This window comes from Lynx canadensis, chromosome A1 (assembly GCF_007474595.2).
Source record: "Lynx canadensis isolate LIC74 chromosome A1, mLynCan4.pri.v2, whole genome shotgun sequence".
In the NCBI taxonomy this organism is placed as follows: domain Eukaryota; kingdom Metazoa; phylum Chordata; class Mammalia; order Carnivora; family Felidae; genus Lynx; species Lynx canadensis.
In genome coordinates, this window is record NC_044303.2 from 159,220,550 (window position 1) to 159,227,816 (window position 7,267).

At 41.1% G+C, this 7,267-nt stretch overlaps 1 non-coding gene across 1 annotated transcript; it reads right to left on the bottom strand.

The window, feature by feature from the left end:
* Positions 1 to 1,874: 1,874 nt before the first annotated feature.
* Positions 1,875 to 1,981, bottom strand: LOC115526211. Its single transcript, XR_003972573.1, has one exon. It is a non-coding gene; the product is annotated as a U6 spliceosomal RNA (small nuclear RNA).
* Between the last annotated feature and the right edge of the window lie 5,286 nt (positions 1,982 to 7,267).

Genomic DNA, 7,267 nt, shown 5'->3' on the forward strand with positions numbered 1-7,267 from the left:
GGATTCTATAGGGGAGAATCTCTCACATGCCACAACGAACAGCTTCATCATCACTTGATATTTCTCTTCTCCAGAGCCTCTCCTTTACCCTGTTGTTTCTGTGGGATCTTTTCACTTCCTGTAATCATCCAAAACATGCATGCGCACAGCCACACAGATACACACACGTGCACCTTGCTGACTGCTCACTCTTACTCCTAGACATCTCCTTGAACTTGAAATGTCTCTCCTCTGTGGCATTGCACTTTGGCCACCTCACCCAGATGCACATGGCCAAGTGCGTCAGGAGCTCCAGGAAACTAATGGCCTGCAGTAAGCAGCTGGTCCCTTGATTTAGTGGACCCGTCTGTGGCTTTTTGCTATTTGGACATACTCCTTGGAATCTTATCCCTTACTCAAAGCAGCTTATCAACTCTTTATTTCAAACAAGCACATTGTTCTCATAAACAGAAACTTTATCTCCCTCTTTTGACTGGCAACCAATTTCTTCCTGTTTTTCTAAGCTAATATGAAAATTGGCTTATAATATCTGAGCACGTCCTGACTTTGGGTGAGAGAAAGCAGCCATAAGTTGAACCGGTAGAAGAAGGAAGCCAGGCCATGTTTCTCAAATGTTTTTTATGGCCCATTCACTCAATAAATATTTGTAATCATCCACTATGCACCAGGACTTGTGCTAGGTGGGTACATGATGCCTGACTCTAATGTGAGCAGCTGGCTGCAGCTGGGAGAATGCCACCTGGACTTTATAAACACTGGCTGCGTGGTGGGTGGTAAATAGTTGAGGGCAGTTGGGTTCATGAGGAACAGAAGTGAAGGGCGTCCCCTGGGAGGTTTTAAGCTACGAGGTAGGTAGTTCTGCAGCCACCTCAGAAACAGCAAGCGCCTGGAGTGGAAGGGGGTGGGGATGGGGGTGGGGACACTGGCTCCCCAGCCAGAATTCCCCCTCCGCTCCTGTGGGTGTGTGGTGCAATGTGAAAAACGGAGGCCTCTCCCCAGATGCTGCGTGAGTGCCCACACGTCCCGCCTCATGTCACTGATTGGGAACCAAAGACACTTGATTCGCACTGAGGAACCACACAGGTATTCATTCCTGAGGGTGTTCCAAGTGAATGACAAGAGGCTGGAAGTTAATTGCCTGTTTCAGTTTCACTCCAGGTTTCCCTTAAGTTCTAATTAGCAATAAATGAGCTTGGCTCACCTCAGCCTAAGTTGTGAGAATGCTTCCTTGTCTGAGTTGCTCAGGGTAGCTAGGCGAGAACAAGGAGAGTGTTTCAAGATAGACTTCTAAGTCAGGGAGTCTCGATTACACCACAGTTCAATAAAAGGGAGAGGGCTTGTAGCTGCCTGCACGTTGAAAACTTACAGGTGAAGTCACAGAGTATGATTAATTAAACACGCCACACAGGAGACGCGCTGTTTGTCTGCTTGGCTTTCAGATGACAGGCACCGCGCCCCCTGTATTTCTGTTAGTGTCATCTAACCTCAGGAATTCTAGCGGCAGTTCTGATCTTTGACCTCTCTGAGGTCCTTACCTTAAATTAAGAACAGTCTGCCAGAGGTCTTTTATTTATTTATTTATTTATTTATTTAACCAATGAGAACAAGCTTTCGGATGCAGCTACCAGGATTACCTAGTTAATAATAGTAATGTGATGGGTGGCCGTGGAGATGCCAGGGGGACCACTGAGGTGAGCTCTCACCTCCAAGGACAGAAGATTCGGTGAAGGCCAGGAGAAGGTGACAGGTGTGCTGGGTCCTCAGCTGCTAGAGGGAATGCTTAATTCAATTCGGAGCAGACCTCCCGAGTGACCTTTCCAAACCTTGTTTTTTGTGCTAATCCACAAAGGGTGGCAGTTCACTGAGGAACTGCACAAAATACGGAATGCTTCACGAGTTTGTGTGTTATCTTTGCTCAGGGGCCATGCTAATCTTCTCTGTATCGTTCCAGTTTTAGTGTCTGTGCTGCCCAAGCGAGCACGGCAGAAGTCTTAGAACTTTTGATGCAGTGCCAGCAGTAAGTGGGTGAGAAATTCTGGTGGCTTCTGTCCTTGCCTAGTGCTCACCAGGAATGAACAAAAGCAGGTAAGAAGACTTGTTTGCTCTGAGATGGCTTAGAATCCATGCAGCCTGTGTGGAAGGAATCTGAGTTGTACAGACACTAGGGAAATTTGAGTCAATCATAACAAATCCTGGAAAATGTGCTCCTGTGAGAGGACATGAAAGAAAAAATGTTTCATGAGGACTGGCCAAAAATGGAAATGCTTTTCTCTGTTTGAAAGAGATGCTTAGCTAGCTCTAAGGATTTCCTACCTGCCTTCAAGGTGGCCAAAGCTGTTATCTGATTTATGTAGCCCAGAAATCTCCGGTAGCCAAGAAATGAGTTGGGCTGTCCTGAGTAGGACTTGCTCCAGCAGGAGCCCTGGTAGGTGGTGCTTTCCCAAGACAGCCAGATTCCATCTGGGAGGAGGCAGTGCATGGACTTGGGTGGAAGCTACCCCCTCCCACAGGTGGGAAAGTGCTGCCAGGTCTCTGCAGGCAAGGAGTCTTCTCTAGGATCTGTGAAATAAAGGTTCTTGTGGGTTAGGCAAGAAGAGTGTGGTCCTCAGAGGTGTTCCTTGGTTGCCTTGCTGATGGTTGTCCCGGGTTAGCCCATCAGCCTGCTCAATCCGTACTGAGGCTGATGTACTGTTTGCCATTAAATGTGGCTCCAAAGGACATCATACTGAGTATACAGAAGAGAACTTCAGCTCAGGGTCCTCAGCCTACAGCTGCTCTGGGAAAATATCCTCTCACTCCTTACCAGACCAGTTCTGCAAATAGTTGGTAGAAAAACAGAAGACACATTTAGACAAGACTAGTAAGAAGGATGGGTATTTGAAGGTATTGGGCATTGGACTTCTATTGGAGAAGGCAGTCTGGCAAACATGACCTGTGTAACTCCTGTGTAACCTTTTGTAGCTCCACTCTTCACAAGGGTTTGTTCAAGGTCATGATGTTTTGAGGCAGGTGCTTCATGATTTAGAATCCTAAGCTTATTGATGCTCCATACACACTAGTAGTCCACTTGTGCAGACTCTCCTAGGAGAGTAAGAAGCATTCCTGGGGCAAGGTAGACTCTCCCTTGCTTTATGCAGGCCAGCCAGTGGCTGGGGATGGGGTGGAGAGAGACAGGTCGATCAAATCTTATAACATCTCAAGTGGATGGTGCTACTCAGTTCCCCAAATCCTTGTATATAACTCTTCTCTCCTTTCCTACTCTGGATAAGAAATAATTTCTGGCCCTAGCAAAATAGTAGAAGCAGAAGATATCACAAGACAAGAAAAATACAAATCAATATCCTTTATAAATAGAGATGCACAAATCAACTAAATACACAAACTGAATCCAACAATATATATAAAGTATTATCCATTATGACCGAGTGGAATTTATTCCAGGAACACAAGGTTGGTTTGACGTCCAAAGATTAATGTGATACATCATATCAATAACACAGAATAGAAAATAAAAATCACATGACCATCTCATCACATGCAGAAAGAAACACTTGATAAAAACCAACACACTTTCATGATAAAACAATAAAGTAAGATGAAAGGAGAACTTCCTGAACTGCTAAAGGGCATCAATGAATAACACATTTAGTGGTAAAAGACTGAAAGATTTTCTCCTATGATCAGGAACAAGACAATGATATCTACTCTCACTACTTCTGTGCAACATCATACTGCAGGTTCTATCTGGGGAAATTAGGCAAAAACAAAATAAAACAAAACAAACAAACAAAACAATAATAAAAGGCATCCAGATTGAAAAGGAATAACTAAAGCTATCTCTATTTGTATATGAAATGATCTTATACATAGAAAATGCTAAAGTACCAAAAAGAATGTATTAGAGCTAAGAAATGAACATAAAGGTTACAGAAGACAAGATCAATGTACAAAAGTCAGTTGTGTTTCTAAACAATAACAATGAATAAGCCAAAAATGAAATTAAGACACGAGTTTCATATACAATGGCATCCAAACGTTAAAAGACTCAGGGATAGATTTAACCAAAAAAGTTCAAGATTTATACACTTAAAACTATAAAACATTGCTAAAAGAAATTAAAGTAGACCTTAATAAATAGAAAGATCCCATGTTTGTGGGATCACTGAAACACTTAAAATTGTTAAGATGTCAGTAGTCTTCAGGGCACTTGGGTGGCTTAGTTGGTTAAGCATCTGACTTTGACTCAGGTCATGATCTAATAGTTCATGACTTTGAGCCCCAAGTCAGACTCTGTTCTGGGTTCTGTGCTGATAGCTTGGAGCCTGGAGCCTGGAGCCTGCTTAGGATTCTGTGTCTCCCTCTCTCTCTTCTCCTCCCCAACTCATGCTCTGTCTCTCTCTCTCTGTCTCTTAAAAATAAATAAATATTAAAAAAAATTTTTTTTCAAGTGATGTCAATACTCTTCAAACTTATTTAGAGATTCAGCACAATTTCTATCAGAATCCCAGCTGCCTTCTTTGTAGGAGCTGATGACCAGTTTCCAAAATTTCATGAAAACTCAAGGAACCCAGAATAGCCAAAACAATCTTGAAAGGAAGAAAAAGTTGGAGGACTCATACAACACAATTTCAAAACCTTCTACAAGGTGACAAGAGTTAAGACAGTGTGGTACAGGCATAAGGAGAGACATATAGATCAATGGGATAGAATTGAGAGTCCAGAAATAAACCTATATACTTATGGTGAGTTGGTTTTTGACAAGGGCACCAAGGCAATTCAATGGGGAAAAATAATCTCTTCAACAGATAGTGCTGGGACCACTAGAAATCCATATGTAAAAGAATGAATTTGAACCACTACCTCATGCCATATACAAAAATCAACAATTAATTAAAATGGATCTAAATGTAAGGACTAAATGTATTAAACTCTTAGAAGAAAAACAGCTGTAAATCTTCATGACCTTGAATTAGGTAATGGCTTTTATGATATGACACCAGAAGCACAGGCAACAAAAGGGAAAATAAATCTGAGTTGATCAGAATTTAAAACTTTTGTGCATCAAAGGACACTATCAAGAAAATAAAAAGATACACCAAAGAATGCCACAAAATATTTTCAAATCATATATCTGATAAGAGCTTGGTATCCAGAATATATAGAGAATTCATGTAATAACAATAAAAAGACAACCCACTTAAAAAGTGGGTAAAGGGGGTGCCTGGGTGGCTCAGTTGGTTGTCTTGACTCTTGGTTTGGGCTCAGGGCATTATCTCATGATTTGTGGGTTCTAGCCCCTCATGGGGCTCTATGCTAACAGCACGGAGCCTGCTTGAGATTCTCTCTCTCTCTCTCTCTCTCTCTCTCTCTCCTGCTCACACACACATTCTCTCTCAAGATAAATAAATAAACTTAAAAAAATAATAAATTTAAAAGACGGAGAAAAATTCTGAATAGACATTTCTCCAAAGATATATAAATAGTCAGCAAGCACATGAAAAGATACTCAACATCATTAATCACCAAAAAATGCAAATCAAAACTCTTTCATATTCACTTCACATTTATGAGGATAGTTATACTCTAAAATATGGAAAATAATAAGTGTTGGTGAGGATATAGAAAAATTGGAACTCTCATACATTGACTGGTGGGAATGTAAAATATAGAGATCAGTTTAGCTGTTCCTCAAAGGGTTAAACATAGAGTTACTGTAAGACCCAGCAATTTCACTTTCAGATGCCCCAGAATTCAAAACAATGTTTATACAAAAATTTGTAGATGAATATGTGGATGTTCCTAGCAACATTATTCATAGTAGCTAACAAGCAGAAACAACCCAAATGTCCACTAATTAATGCATAGGTTACTAAGGAAAGCAGTATATTCATTCAAAGAGTAATACTGACCTGTAAAAAGTAATGATACATGCTACAACATGGATAAAGCTTGGAAACATTATACTAAGCAAAACGTGGGAGGAGAGAAATCTCATTGAGAAGGCCTAACAATTCGACTATTGTCTTCTTTCCTTCACTCTTCTGATCCTGGACAGCTTGTGCTGGGAATCTGAATGATGTGCTATGTCATATCTGTGAACTACAAATGCCCAACATTGCTTCAACAGCCTTTCTTAGAGAACTTGGTACTTAAGCTTATGGTTGAGTTATGTACCTCTCTACCCCTTTCACTGTAGCTCAGTCAAGGTTGATTGGACTAGGAATGAACATGTGGCATAGAGGAAACAAATCACAATTTGAGTAGATCCAGTCAAATTCTCCAAACTTCACAACATTGGGGCTTGGAGGGACTCAATTCATTAATTCACAATGACTGGCTGGATTTATGAAGCTGATTTTTAAGGCATACTCTGCTGCAATGGTAGAGTGACCAATTCCTTCTGGTTTTCCTGAGACTTCTATGGTTTTAACACTTCCCTGGTTTTAACACAGGTATTTTCATGATACTGTTTTTGATTTTAGTGAGGGATAAATTTCTTAGAAAACATTCATGTGATAAAGCACAAATTAGCACAGTAGAAGCAACATCTGTGTTTTAATATATGCCAGTTTCAGGCAAACTGGGCGGTTTGTCACCCTAGAAGGGCACCATTGTAGAGCACGTATACACACTTGTGCAGAAATAGACAAGGGAAGCAGAGATATGAAAGAATAGATGTAGACGTACAGGGTCAGTCAGTGAAATCAGTGAGAACTGCTGCCTTGATTCCTGATGATTTTCTAGTTCTTTCCTCTACCCACCTATTCATCCATTTATTGGACCAAAGTTTATTGAACATTCACCCTGTTTTAGGCAATTTGGTATGGCCAGAGACGGCCTTGAGGTCTGGGTTTACTTCCCACTTTTGGATTTTCCAAGATATCCAAAACCCTTTCAATAAACTCCATTTTATGTTCAGTAGGTCTCTATTCCTTGCAACCAAAGTATCCTTAAAATACTTGTCTGCTAAAATGATGGAAGGGACAGGGAAGAGGGCAAGGAAAGGGTGTTTCAGCTTAAAAATTCCGCAACTTTGCATCAATGTGTACACTCCCCTGTTTATGGTATATGCTAACCAATGTCTTCCTGCAGGACCAAGTTTGGGAACAGTGACACCCGTAGATCTTAATGGCTGGCAACAGGAAAGCTAAGTGGACATTTTAGACATGTGCCTTGGATGAAGAAAACTTCCAGGGTTCTAAAAGTTCTCCAGTGAGTCCTGGATTTTCACGCTAGACCAGTGACTTTGAAATGTTTTTTACTTCTA